The following is a 15,047-nucleotide window of genomic DNA, read 5'->3' on the forward strand; positions in this document are numbered from 1 at the left end:
CATCCGATAAAATCATATATACATACCATATACATACCTTGACTATCTCTTAACTCTGCTGATACTGAATTACTTAAACAGAAAATACTCAGTAGTTTTGTGGATTGCCAGGCTCGAGAAGGCTCTTGGGAATACACTGACTGCCTGGGAGATGGGTGTGTGCTGCACACTGTTGTTGTGGATGTACACGAGACCTCCCTCTGATCTCGCTCAGCAACAAAGGAAGAGCACCACTGCACAGACAATAAAGCTGAGCTGGTATAAAGTGGGGTACGATCTGAGCCAGTTGCCTGGGATTTTGCAAAGCCCAGCTAGCACAGAAGATTTATTACTGCGGCACCTTTTTTAGATCTGGGGTATTACCCTAGGATTACACTACTGCTTGGTAAAAGCAAACTAAGCCTGCAAATGCAGCAAGTTCATGAAGAGCCATTGGTGTAGACTAGTAAAACCCTCAGGTTAGTGGTGTGGAAAGCAAGTAGAGGCTGGGGAGCCATCCTGCACGCCCTTGCCCAGTGCCCAGGAGGCTTCTTCGCCCCTCAAGGGCAGGCAGGCAACACTGTCACATCAATAGTACCCATGCATGTCCTGAACACCCATGAATCAGCAGCATGGATTTTCCTTTTACTGGCTCCCAGCCCCATCATATACTGTCATATGATCTTTCCTCATAATACATTTCATTTGCGTTTTCCCTGCTTTGCCATTTGCCTCTGTGCAGCAACAAGGCATGGGGTGAGCCCGTGTGCACATCCCTACAGCAACAGGCAGGTCGCTGCCGGCGGTGGAGTCTTTTTATTCAGGCTACGGGACGGTTTTGAGGTGGTATCACATCACAGGTGATAATGTTCCACCAAGGCTTATAGAAAGTAAAGCAATGGCTGTGGTGACTGCCAGGACTATACCTGCACTGGCTTGCAGATTTGTGTGCTCAAGTGTAGAAGGGGAGATGGATGTGGGAGGATGTCTGCATCCCTACCTACATACTACTCAGCTCTTCCCAAACCAGTATTTTATCTAGTGTGTGTTTGCCAACTGTCTTTAGCCAAGCAGCTACATAGGCTTTTAGCATCCTTTTTCCCCTCGGGGGGGGGTGCTCATTTCCCAGTGAACATGAAGGTTGCTGACTCCAAATTCAGCAAAAATGGCTCAGAATGACCTGCAGGCTTGTGCCCCAGGAGCAGAGAGCTGAACTGCAATGGGGAAGCACCCCACAGAGCCCCCGCACTGGCACCAGCCTGCAGGAGCAGAGATACCCAACCCATCAGTCTCAGGGAACATTAGCCAGACACTGCTCTTGCTACTTAGGATGAAAGCCAAGCCAAGTCCCAGCTCTGCAGGGTTAATAACCAGCTGTAATAAAGACAACTAATGCTACAAAATAGTGAAACAACCATCAGTTAGACTAAGAATGTCACTAATGGATATTTTTTCAACCCTGCTTCAAAGCACAATGATGGCTTTCAGCAGAGCAATTAAGGCAATGCTCAGAGTGGAAATACCTCACTTGAACCAGGTCCCTTTGGGTGGTTTGGCTGCAAATTGTGCTCTTGCTTAAGATTCAAAGGATGTAAAAAGGGTTTAAATTTTGGGGAAGGGGGATGAGGGCTAAGCATGCACATTTTCAAAAAATACCCTCTGGCTGTCCTTAAGAGGGACAACTCAGGGCACATGGTGCTACGGCATGCTGGAGAGGTGAGGTTACCTAAAACTGGCCCTCCAGAGGGAACAGATAAAACTGGTTCATCCTCATCTCTGTCCCTGAATGCCGCTGGGCTATGTTATACCTCTGTGAAGAGGAAGGCCTCCTCCCCATAGCTGGGGGGAGGTTTGGGGTCTGCTCACCTTACAGCAGGTGGAGGGCACTGGGCAGACAACCAGGACACCTGGGAACACCTTGGGGTGCTGCACCATCTTCATCTGCTGCTATGAGATCAGGCAGAGAACTGCTAATGCACGGTAAGCAACAGGCAAAAGGTGGAGGGAGCAGTTTTCTGGGGAAATCTCTGATTTCTTGGGAGCTATGGGAACTTGACTCCTGCAGCTGCTCTTGTGCTGCCAGGCAGGTCAGACAAGAGCTGGGGGCTCCTGTGCAGTATTTAAAGCAGCGGAAGAGGAAGCTGACGTGGCAAATGCTTTTTTTTCTTGCTGTCCATCAACCTGCATTGAGCTGGGAGTGCCATGAGTGGTCCCTCTTCTCCAGGAAGAGGGCAGGAGAGGGCAGTCCAACCTTTGTAGTCAGCTTTGGTCCCAGAGAGCAGCCGTGGCTGCCCACACTACTCTGGGGGGTGAAGGAGGAGGGCACTGTGCTGCAATGCTTATTCCAGCAGCTGGGTTATCACTCATCGCCCTCACTGTGCACCTGGTTTGGGTCAGCCATGTGAGTCTCGCTTGGAGGCTGCTTCTCTGATCCCAGAGCAAACCCCAAGCCCTGAGCACTCAGGGCAGGCAAGGCCATTTCTGGGGCTATGGGGTCAGATAACGGGAAATGTAGGTTGAAATGCAGCATCTGGACTCAGGAGCAAACTCTGAAGTTCCCAGAGCTTGGGGGGATTTGCTCCAAGAGGTTTGGCTCTAGCTTTCCTCTCTTCTTCACCAGTAATCTCCCCGCCCCAACCAAAAGCAGGACAAGCATTTGTATGGACCCAGGATTGTTGCTCACAGAGAAAACCATTACTGGCAGCACCACAGGCCTGCAAGGATCCTTAGCAAGCACAGTGCTTGCTGAAGAAGCTTCCTGTCTCACTAGCTAGCTTTAACAATAACCTGCCACAATCATCTCTCTCCTGAGGAGCAAATAAAGTTCAGCTCTCAGCTGAGAGCAAATCATGAAAATTCACTTCAGAGGAGTGGCTGGTTTGTAAGTGTTGTGGTTTAATTGCAGTGGAGCAGCCTGTCCAAATACACCACATTCAAGGAGATATTGCAGCTCTCCTCTGCCTATGAGTTTATGGACTGACAACAGCACGCTCAGATAAAATAGCACAGCTTCTGTGCTGCAGAGTGCTGACAAGTGCTGAGCTTATTACTTGTCATTGTGGCAAATCCATTTATTCTACTTACTCCAAAAGGAATGAGCAGCACAATGTTCTGTAATTTTGAAGTCAATTTGGTGGTGGTTAAGTGACGGAAAACAGAGACTGAGTCATCTTTATTTATAAAGTCCAACAACATTAGATCTCAAGCATAAAACCCAAACTACTAAGCCCCCTTCCCTCGACTGTAAGAAGTTGCCTTTTCAAGGGTCAAAACAATAAGCAAACTAATTTCTGCATGTAGCATTTGGCAATTTGGGCATAAAGGAGATGTTAAGGGTTGAAGAAAGAGGCATTTCCATGGTCTGCTTCCTCCAGCAACTAAACCTTGCAATAAAATGAAACAGGAATCAAAACTGCTCCTGGTTTTAATTCTTCGAAGACCAAAACCTCAGATACATTGGGATGCGAGTCCAGCACTAAACACCCTGAAATATCCACTGATTCAGGTTTGTTGGAAATATATACCGGGCATCTAATGCAGCTCTTGTTTCACATCCCTGGAAGTTACATCAAAGTTAGGTCTTACTCAGTTAGAGATAATTCCTGGTACAGATATGCATAAGAAAGGGGCATTTCAATGTGCACTTGTAATATTTTAGCCAATCTTTGTCCTCTTTTGTTTAGTGTATAGAGCAACTAGACAGGTAATATTAACATACCAAATATAAACCACAACTTTTCCTTTGGTTTTCTGGTCAGGGTCCTCAGTTTCTGGAAAACAACACTGTTCTACTCGTCACCAAATCCACACCAGCTAATAAAGACAGCCAAGCAAATCCAAATCAAACACAGACCATCATGTTTTATTACTGAACACAGGAGAGGGTTTCTGGCGAGCTGCCAGGAAATTAATGTAGCATTAGCTGGGCATTTCTTGTTTCAAAGCCCTGACTTTTTATCAGTTTGAATTTCCACCTTGGCATATATACTTGGGAGAGGTGGTTCCTTCTTGTAACGGGTAAATTTCTTAAATGTGCCAAACAAGTGAAACAGGAAAGAAATTAGGAAAAAGCGAGTCTCTTACTGGAAGTGGGGAAACAGACTCTGTAAGACTGGATGCGGACACATCTCACACTGGGGGAAGGTGGTGTGTTTTCTCCAAAATATGCTTCTAAGCAACCTTTCGTGGCCTCTGTAATTAGTAGGCACTTATTTCTACCTGTGTCAAAGAGTAATTGGAGCCTCAACTTCTCCAGGCCTGAACCTGGCTCTCCGGACAGAAAACTGCATGCAGCTCAGACACCTCTTTTGCTAATATTTCAGTCCTGAGGGCCCAAGAAAGACAGACCATGCAGGAAAAGGGAAGCTACTTTTTTGGGTGGATGTGAGCCAGAAACTCAAATTTTACTTGCAGGGTCATGCACAATCTTGAGGTGTCCTGCTCCGAGGCTGGTTAGTGTTTAATTTCAGGACCACATAGACAAAGGCATCAGATTAGGAATTATCTCATCCAACTTCTAATGAGACTGCATCCCAACAAATACTACTGAAAGCTTGAGCTATGGTGTTGAGGCATTATTAGTGTTTTGGGTTTAATCTATGTTTGAAAAAAAAAAAAAAGAATGAGGACTGAGTTGTTTTTACAGGGTCCTGAATGGCTTTATATTGTGTGAGGGCTGCAGAAATGAGAGCCCTGAGCAGGTGTTAGGGACTGCCTGGCACCTCTCAGCCCACGGTAATGTACATCAGCTGGTTTCCAACCTATACAGGAGCCAAAAGCAATGTGAGCCAGCCACGGTAAAAGAAGAGGTACGCACAAAAAAAAAAGCAGTGTGCAGTCCAGTAGCCTTTGCCTCCTGCCCTGTTGAAAAAACAAAAGGCCAGTGACTAGTCAATGTAAATTAAGGCCAGAGGTCCTCTTGGAAACACAAGCTTTGTTTTGAGTCAGCGTGCACCGGGCGATTCATGCCGACTGCCCTTGAGTGGGCAGGGCTGGTCCGGAGATTGCCAAAGGCAGGAACTACTCCCAGGTGCTGCAATCGTTGGTGTTGGTTTTTACTGTGGACATGTAACAGCCCAGATCTGGGTGCCCTCACAGTCACGTTGTCTCCGTTTTGGCTGGTTTAGCAAACTTCCTTTGACCTCCCCCCCCAGCCAGCTGCCCACTGGCCTTGCTCTTAGGAGAGGCAAGCCTAGCCTGAGTCCAAAGATCCCAAAACCACAGCCTTGCCTTCTGCCTTTGCCCCAAACAAAGCATGTTTGCAACAACTCACCAGTTTCAGTGCTTTGCTGAATTGCAGGCCAAAAGCAGCATCCCAAACCTCGCAGTGCAAGCCTGGCACCTGGAGAGGTGCAAGGCTGGAGAGGCATGGTTCCTCCCTCCCGGTGACTTGATTTTTGGCAGGAGATCAGGAGCACAGCTGCCAAGAAGAGCACTTGGGAATGGGGCCAGGCTTCCCACGGACATGAGCAAGGAGTCCCCACTAAACCAGTTTCTTGTTGCACACAACCTTCCCCTCAAAATAAAATAGTTTGCTGCAATGACGGCATACTCTCTGTAAGAGGCTGCTGACAAAATCTGGGCCTTTATTCCAATACTGAAAGGAGAAATGAGTCAAGAGAGCCCTTAATCTTGTTAAGAGCTCGGAGCACTCTGAACCATTAATTGGCCCATCATGACCAACTCATTGTCTGAACGCTGTTATTGCAGCCTCTCTTGTAAATGTTGAAATTAGAGCGTGGGACCACACAAAAAAATGTTGAATTTCTTTTCTTTACGTTGCCTCACTCTGTCTCCTGCCAACAGCCTTTCCTTCTTTCAGTTCTTAACAAAAAAGAACAAACTTCTGCATTTCCATCAGTTTCTGTATTGCTGTGTTTCTATGCTTTGTAGCTGCTGGGAAAAAGCTAGGGCTGTGATTGCATTAGAAGGAAAATATATAAATATGATGCTAAAGGGTAACCCTAGGACAGAGGGTGCTTGGCCAGCATGGCTGCCATGCTGGCGTTGCGCAAGTATGGGTGAAGGGCCACTACTGAGCTCCACAGCAAGCTTCAAGTTTACAACTTGAATTTAGGTCAAATCTGAAGAAAATGTCCAAATCTTAAAGCAGTTGTGACTGAGACAGGATCTCCCCCAGGCCGCGGTCAGGGAGGACTCTTTTTGGAGCAGACGATGCCTCATCTGTCCCTGCGGACTGGTGCTTGCCAGATGCAGTGCTGCAACACTGACAGGAAAAGCCAGGGTTTAACAGAAATCAGATGACCACACTGAACCCCAGCAGCCCATGTGGACTCCTCAGGCACCCCCCCGATGAAACGCCTGCTGCACCAACACCATCCACCGACACAGTGCCTATCCTTGGAGCAGGGACCCCGAGCCCAGGTAGGGGTGTACAGGCCATTTGTCTCTGGTGGCAGAAGTGTTGCCCTCATCCAGAAGCATGTCTCGTCAGGCCAGGTGTGCCTGAAGGCTGTTAATGAGCGTCACACTTCTCAGAAACTTCTCATAAGTCATTCTGAAGTTGCTGGGAAAAGAAATTGCATGTCAATAAACCAGAATTGTTTGGTTCCTGATAATTAGCCAGAAAGGTGGTAAACATTAACTACCCATGAGAATCATGGGATGCATACAGATGTTCAGGTCCCCCTCTCAGGTGAACGCTTCTTTTTTTCATTTGGAGGTTTCTGTCTCATGCATCCTCTAGGATATGACAGCATGCACGAGGAGGTTAAACGTGCAGCATGCGAAGGAAAAGCAGCAGCTACGCCTCCCTGCTTCATTAATCACTGTCACATCCTTTGCCCTCCAGCAGGTCAGGGAGTTAGTGAGACAGCAGTGGCTGCAGCAGTGTTCACCTTTCCAACAGAGCAGAAAATGAAGAGAAGGTCCACACATTCCCTTGCACCTTCGCTAGGCACGTGACCACAGCTTGACTGGGAGGTGTGTGGTCTGCAAGTGGCACGGCCAAGTAACTTGAAAGCCTCTGCCAGTCAGAGGCTGAGGTTCAGCCTGGTTATAGAGAGGGTGGAGAGTGACGCAGTGTTCTTGTCTCCATCAGGCACTGCCATAGCTATTGAGGGTCCCAGCAGAGAACAATGGCCTGGGCTACACAGCTCCACACCTGATGGGGAAAGCCAAGGCTTTGTCTTCTCATGCCCTGCAGGCTGCCAAGGACGATACTCCCTGTCCTCGTCTGCACCGATAGACAAGACACTTGGTGCCAACAGATGCCTGAAACCCATCACTGGCATTTACATGACCTGTGGCCAGGCGTACACTTGGGTACCATGTGCCAGTGGTCACCCTGGCCATATGGACAGACCCAGGAGCCCCACATACATGTCAGCCAAGCAGCTGTGAAAGCCTTATGAAATAGATAAGATAATTCACTTGCCACCAGCGTGGATGTGACACCATTTACAGCATCTCTTCCGCTCAGGTTTAGCAGTGGCCTGAGATGGCCAATAGATAAGCCAGACTAGAGGGGAGGCTCCTCCATCCTAAGACTCTGGTTCTGTGGTTCCTCAAGCCTTCCTGTCGTTGCATGAATCACAGCCACCCCAAGCACGTGGAAGAGGCAAGTGAACAGATGCATGTCTCATGAGGCAGCCAGCTAGTGTTGTTTCTTCCTGTCTGCTTTAGGGCCTCTCAGCACAAGACAAGTCCTTAACTTGTTTTGATCTGGCTAGCGATTTTGGTTGTCCTGGTTTTCAACAGCTTTATTACAGGCACCTTCAAGGAGTCTAAGTTCTTCCAGGATGTCGTGACCATCTTCTAACCCATCCCTGCACTCTAAGATTGGTTGCAGATGGACACTGCATAATTTGCACATCCAAAAATACAATTGCTTTGACAACTGTCAGCTGGAGCACTTCTGCAGTGTAAACACAAGCTCTTCAGCATCACCTGGCACAGAAATGCAATTGCATGTGTACTTTTGGAAACAGCAGCGTGTGCACATCTCCCTTCAGTGAGGATTACATTTCTATTAATGAGTCTCTAGGAAAGCATAGACTATATATTTTTTAAACTTAGCTCCATACTCCCACACAACCATACCCTGACCTGAGCCAGCATCAAGACACAGAGCACTCTCATTTTTGGGTAAGGAAATGAGACACTGATGTTTCATGGACTGCAGAAGCAACCATACACCTGCATTTTGAGAGTCTCACCAACCCCCCAGCCTAGGGACAGCCATGGATGCAAGGGCAGAAAGCAGTCCTGAGGTGATGCTGTAGTGCTCTGAGGTCCACCATGCAGGAGTGATGTGATGCCACCCCAGGGACAAGGTGATGTGGAGGCCTTGACGCATCTGGGGATGGAGGCCCAAAGCCAGCTTGCCCCTCTCTTTCCATCATTTTTTCCTCCACACTGCTGCCAGCTTCTTACTGCACCTGTTAAAATCACCCCAGGCACCAGGTCAGCCTGTTGCAGGGTCCCAACTGGAGCACAAAAGTCAAAGCTGTACAGAGATCCTGAGAGAGATACCACACCTGTCCTTCTGAAGCTAGTGAAGATGACCCAATGCCCAGCATCTGTTCTGGTTTTTGGGGGCTGCCATTTCCTACAGACAGCACCATAGCAGCCCTCTGAGCTTAGGGACCCTGGGGCTGTATTCGTCTGCGCTGGAGGGACAAGTGGTATGTGAGCCCCACACCCTCCTAATAAGGCCATGGACAACTCTCTGGCCTCAGCATACAAACCACATCACATATTTTTAAATTAGCCCTGGGAAATGCATCACTACTGAAGGTCAAAGTCTCCAGTTATCTCTGTGGCTTATGCAGAAGAAATGCCTGGAGGGCCAACATCTGGATCTCTCATCCTGGAGGTTGTGCATGTAGGCGGAGGTGTGTGAAGCAGATTCAGAACTACACAGAACTGCAGTATCTTACTTCCAGACAAAGAGAAACAGAGCATGGTGAGGAGAGGGGAAAAAATCCCAGGAGAGGTCAGGAATGAAAAAAAAAAAGCAAGGTGGGGGGTGGGGGGGAAGCTTGAAAAGAGAGAAAGAGAAACAAAGCAAAACAGCTGTTTGAAGAGAGATGGGTATGAGGTACTCAAAAGCAAAGTTTGTCATTGGTACCAGTTTGTAATTTGAATGTGATGCAAAGTGAAATGAAGAACTGAACCTCTCTTTTCCTCACGCCACTTCTCACATGCTGCTTCCTGCAAGCAGCACGGTGTGCTCTGCTGCAGCAGACTGCCAAAAGGCATTAGACCAGTAAGTGTTTGCCCAGGAGATCAGACTTGGGCTTGATGTGAATGGTTGCAATCAGAGCAAACACTTAGTGAAACTGCAGGAGCCTGCATCCAGTGTATATGGATTTTTTCTTTCTGTTACTGAGCTTTTAAAAGGCAGCTAAGCATAATTACAACTTGCAACTTCTCTACATTGCTTTACAGAGGATCTGGGCATGACATTGAGCCTACACGCTGCTTTTAACACAAATGTGAGTGTTACTTCATTGTTAACACACCAACCCAGTGTATTTCATTCACAGAATTTGCATTTAAGATGAAGAAAATCAGGAGGACTTGGCAGACTGTGCTGGTGGATGCCTAGCATGACTTGCCAGTCCTTGGGTGGGCCCTGTCGATTTCCTAGGAACCCTCTGATGAGCAGGGTCCTACCCTCAAGAGCAGCCTCATCTCATGTGAAATACATGTATTAGTAATTTCCAGGTACTCATCTTATTTCACACAAACTGAACAAAAAGCATTAGACTGATTCGCTGGTGTATTAGGTTTGCATGGCAAGGTTTTGGTAGCGGGGGGGGGAGGCTACAGGGGTGGCTTCTGTGAGGAGATGCCAGAAGCTTCCCCTGTGTCTGACAGAGCCAACGCCAGCCGGCTCCAAAATGACTTCCCACTGGCCAAGGCCAAGGCCATCAGCAATGCTGGTATCACCTCTGTGATAACATGTTTCAGAAGCGAGGGGAAAAACCTGATGTGCAACAGCAGTGGTGAGACAGAGTGAGAAGATGTGAGAGGAACAACTCTGCAGACACCAAGGTCAGTGCAGAAGGAGGGGGAGGAGGAGCTCCAGGCACCAGAGCAGAGATCCCCCTGCAGCCCCTGGAGAAGATCATGGTGAGGCAGGCTGTCCCCCTGCAGCCCATGGAGGAAGGATGAGGGGGTGTAGAGATTCCACCTGCAGCTTGTGGAGGACCCCACGCCAGAGCAGGTGGAGGCACCTGAAGGAGGCTGTGACCCTGTGGGAAGCCCACGCTGGAGCAGGCTCCTGGCAGGCCCTGTGGCCCCATGGAGAGAGGAGCCCACACTAGAGCAGGTTTGCTGGCAGGACTTGTGACCCCATGGGGGACCCACGCTGGAGCAGTCTGCTCCTGAAGGTCTGCACCCCGTGGGAGGGATCCACACTGGAGCAGTTGGTGAAGAACTGCAGCCTGTGGGAAGGACTCACGTTGGAGAAGTTGGTGGAGGACTGTCTCCCGTGGGAGGGCCCCCAGGCTGGAGCAGGGGCAGAGTGTGAGGAGTCCTCTCCCTGAGGATGAAGAAGCGGCAGAGACACCATGTGAGGAACTGACCACAACCCCCATTCCCCATCCCCCTGTGCCACTGCAGGGGAGGAGGGAGAGAAATGGAGAGTGAAGTTGGGCCTGGGAAGCAGGGAGGGGTGGGGGGAGGTGTTTTAAGGTTTGTTCCTATTTCTCATTATCCTACTCTGACTTTTGATTGGCAATAAATTAATTTCCTGAAGCCGAGTCTGTTTTTCCTGTGAAGGTAACTGCTGAGTGATCTCTCCCCGCCCTTATCTCGACCCAGGAGCCTTTTGTTACATTTTCTGTCCCCGGTCCAGCTGAGGAGGGCAGTGACAGAGTGGCTTTGGGGGCACCTGGCCTCCAGCCAGGGCTAACCCACCACACCTGAAAGCAAAATGCATGCCAGCTTGCTTTCCTCCATGCAGACACCACACACGCACGTATCCCTCACGACTTGCTTCCTCAGAGACACCTCCATGTGTGCACCAACGGCTTGTCCTGACTCACCAGCATATGGCTATGATCAGGCAAAACTAGCACATATTCTCCCCCAGACAAAAAGCTGTGACAATACAAATGTCCCCAAGAAGGCAAAAACCTCTTGTTGTCTCCTCTCCAGGAGTCTCCTGGTGCAGCCCTGATGTTCCACTCTGCAGACACCCAGCAGAACCACAGCAACAGCAAAGTGCAAAATTTCACCTTCATGCTTTGGCCAGCTCTTGAACTTCTCTTTTCCTCTTTGGCTGCTGCTGCACTCCAACACAAACACATGCACAAGTGGAAGTCTCTCAGGTCAAGACCTGAAGTGCCTCAACACTCGAGAATGCAGATGAGCATTCCCATGTTTGCAAACATTGTGCCAGTGGTATCTTCCTTTCCGGAGACCCAGAGTATGCCACAAACCCAGGTGAGCTCACAGAAGGTTTCTTTAAAAAGAAACAAACAGGTTCCTTCTAATACAAGGCCCAAAAGTATCAGCTTCATCAGCTCTGGAGTGTTTTGAGATTCCTTTCTCCAAAGAACCTACTAAAAATGGAGCGATAATGAGTGGGAGGGCGGTAACACACATTTTTTCTTGGGTCTCAGGAGCAAGTGCTTGGTTAACCAGTATTTCCCCTTGGTAAGGGGAGGCAAACCACAGCCAACATCCTTTTTCTCCTTTTTTTGGCTCAGCTTCTCCTCTCATCTTTTAACCAGATGTGCCACACCAAGTGTTCCAACGGCTCTGGGTAATTACATCACCAGTACATCATGTTGGGAGAGAGAAGCATGTTTGCTACTTGACTTATGTTGGCACAACACCAAGCACACCAAACTAATTATTAAATATTTATTGCACCTTTAATAGCTCAGTTACAAAAGCAAAATCTTCCAGAAGAGCAGGCTGGAAGGAAATGGAAAGTACAATTAAAGGCTGCTGCTTTGTTGTAGTGTCAGGGCAAGGTGCAACACTTGTAACTTCCATTGTGAGGCAGTGGCAAATAACTTGGCTTTCCTATGATAAAATCTGATGCAGCAGTGCCTGGAGTTGTTGCCTCTAGCAGCCTCCTCATTTCTGCAACTCTGTGTACCATTGCTTAACGCTGGACATGACTGACCATCTGTGCCATGGCTGTAGTAATATTTTCCCTGTAGCTGTCCCTTTTACTGCATCATGCATTTGAGTGGCTGGGTGACTTAACAGTGGTTTTGGGAGACACAGGTTTGTCTTAGATATGCTCACAGGAGCTGGGAGGGGTTAACTTGTGAGAAGTTAGCACCAGCTGCTGAATCAGGGTCCCTGCTCTCTTTTCTTTTCTTTTTCCTCTTTTTTTCCCCTAATTTTCGTGTTTCCTTGCTGTCCATCACATATCTACAGGGAGATGGAACATGAGTGACTACTGTGCACCAGAGCCCAAAGCCTCTAAGAGCTGGCTTTCTGTTGGCTTTGCAGTGCCACCCTTGGGATGTCCGGTTGCAGACCTCCAGCCTACCTTGAGTCTCACCGCTCAGTGGCATTTCCTCCAGCCACCAACATGCACTGCCTCACTGAGCAGAAAAGACAAAAGCAAGCCTTGGAAAGCAGATCCATGTCTCCAGAGCCCAGCACGTTTGTTTGCCCTTGGCTGCCAACAGGAAAACGCAGCCGGAAACCACTGGCAGAGGCAGAGACAGGGCTGTGGGAGCATCACACGGGGACCACAGGCCACAGCTCCACCTCATTCATCCAGATGGACACCATGATTTAAGCCTCAGCTAACTGGTCATCCTGCCAGGGATCACTGCTGCCCACCTTTCCCATCCTGCTTCCCACCTTTTCTGGCAGCTAGGGAAGAACTGAAAATGCAGTTTTGTTCAGCCTCACAAACCTCCTGTGGGCCTGACCCTGAGCGCATGGAGGTTCACTGCCGGCTCCAGGCAAAGCCCTTCCCCACTGCTGGTGCATGATGCTCTCACTTAACATGACAGAAATCAGCACAAGCAGAGTTTAAAAAAATGGATGCCTTCTGTCACAGGAGCGCTAAAGATGATTAAGACAGTTGAAATTTTCATTAACTTCCCACCTGGATGTTTGTGAGGGTCATAGGGTACATGGGCTCTCCAAAAATACAACTCTCTTTACTGGCCTGCATCTAAGTGCATCTAATGCTGATTAATTCACTTGAGGGCACTTAAATTTAGACCTGCCAACATTCTCTCCCACCGTCTTTCCACACATCAAAGGAGTGTAGCAATTCATTCTTAGCATACATGGGTGGCATGGGCATTCTTCAATGCCTTCAGAGCTTTTGCCAGAGAAACGGTCTAAGGAATGATTTTTGAAGCCTTCATTGCATTTCGACTTTGTCCTTCTTCAAGCCACGTTCTCTGACTTTAAGGAGCAAGCAAAACCATGTTCCTGAAGGGCAAAGACATATTTTTAAAAAGCGCTTCCTGGTTCCCCCAGCACTTGCCCAGAGCCATCTATTGGCTCGCCGTCCTATCAAGTGACTCCTGAGTATGACATGGCATATAAGAATCTGCTGAAGCACAAAATTTGTTTAATCTTCAACTTCCTCACAGTCAACTTGCCTATTTTTAACAGCCATGCTCCTTCTCCAACAGCTCGTGGGAGAAAAGTATGTTGCATTTATGGCCGTGAGGAAGGTGGGTGGCAGTGAGGGCACATGAGAAGCAAAGGCCCGCACAGTCCGGGGCGGGGGGGGGGGGCACAGCTACAGCACTTTTGAGCTAAACAATGAGACACTCCATAGTTTAAAAAAAAAAAAAGACAAAAGTAATAAGAAAACAGGGTGTGTTTTCTGGGGGTGTGTGGTGGTGGTTTTTTTTTTTTTTTCCCAGCCAGAGGTCCCACATTCCTCTGTATGATTTTTATTATGTGCTGTCATGATAGTAACTAGTACACTATAAGAATCAAGTGCAGATCGCATAAATTATATTACTGTTCAGTTACTTTAGGCATTGAAACAACAATCCCACAGCAACATTTTGGACTTCAAAATGTGGTATGCCTAAGCTTGTACTTGACCATAAGCACATCAGGAGGCAAATGGCCGCTGATGGGATCTGAGGACAGGGGGCACGTAGCACCTCTCCTCATAATTCACAGAGGGTTTATCCATCCACACTTGCATACAGAAATCAGCCCTAGGGAGTTTATTGTCTGAGTGGGTTGTTTCCTTCTTTTGCTTGCACTAGCTTCTGCAAAAGAAGCGCAACGCTGAGCTGAGGTGTTTGGGAGCTGGGTTTGAAAGTAGTCTGGGTTTCTCTATCATTTTATCCTGCTCGGCAGCAGGTTTCAAAGCAAGATGCCTTGGCTGATAACGCTTTCCTGCTTTTCCTCTCCTGAGCCAGCCGCAGCAGCTGCACCTCCCCAGAGGAGCACGGGACACATGCACCAGCTGCCTTTGTCTGCCACGGGGGCACACGGACACAAAGGGAGTGGGGACCAGCAAAGGGCTAGGCAGGAGGCGACCCACCGTGGTGCACACAGAACGTGCAACCACGAGCAGGGAGAAGAGCGAAGGGGATGGCACCACGGGGTCTGAAAAGAAAGCCTAGTGGTTCTTGTGGTTCTGCTGCTGTAGCAAGCCACACACTTAATAAACTTCCAAAATAAAAACTGACTTATTCTACAAATTTGCAACCTTGGAGATGTCGAACACAAATCTCATGGGGCAAGCTTTGAGGATGTGAGAGGTGTTACCAGCTTTTCAGTGTCCACAAAGCAAGGCAATGAATTAGGGTACCTGCATCCAAGCCAAACTGTCTTGTCTTTTCTTTTTTCTTTTCTTTTTTCTTTTCTTTTCTCTTTTCTTTTCTTTTCCTTTCTTTTCCTTTCTTTTCTTTTTCTCTTCTCTTCTTTCCTTTCCTCTCTTTTTATTCTTTTTTCCTTTTTCCTCTTCTCTTTTTTTCTTTTTCTTTCATATTTTTATTCAGGACCTCCACTAAGTGTTACCCTCCTCTGGTCAGCTGCATCCCAGAACCTAACATCACTTTTCCTGTGTGCCATGTAGTGCAAGCTGGAGTCAGTAACCCCATACTCCAACGCAAAATTCTACCAGCCCAACAGAAGGAACG

This window comes from Grus americana, chromosome Z, assembly GCF_028858705.1.
Source record: "Grus americana isolate bGruAme1 chromosome Z, bGruAme1.mat, whole genome shotgun sequence".
Classification (NCBI taxonomy): Eukaryota; Metazoa; Chordata; class Aves; order Gruiformes; family Gruidae; genus Grus; species Grus americana.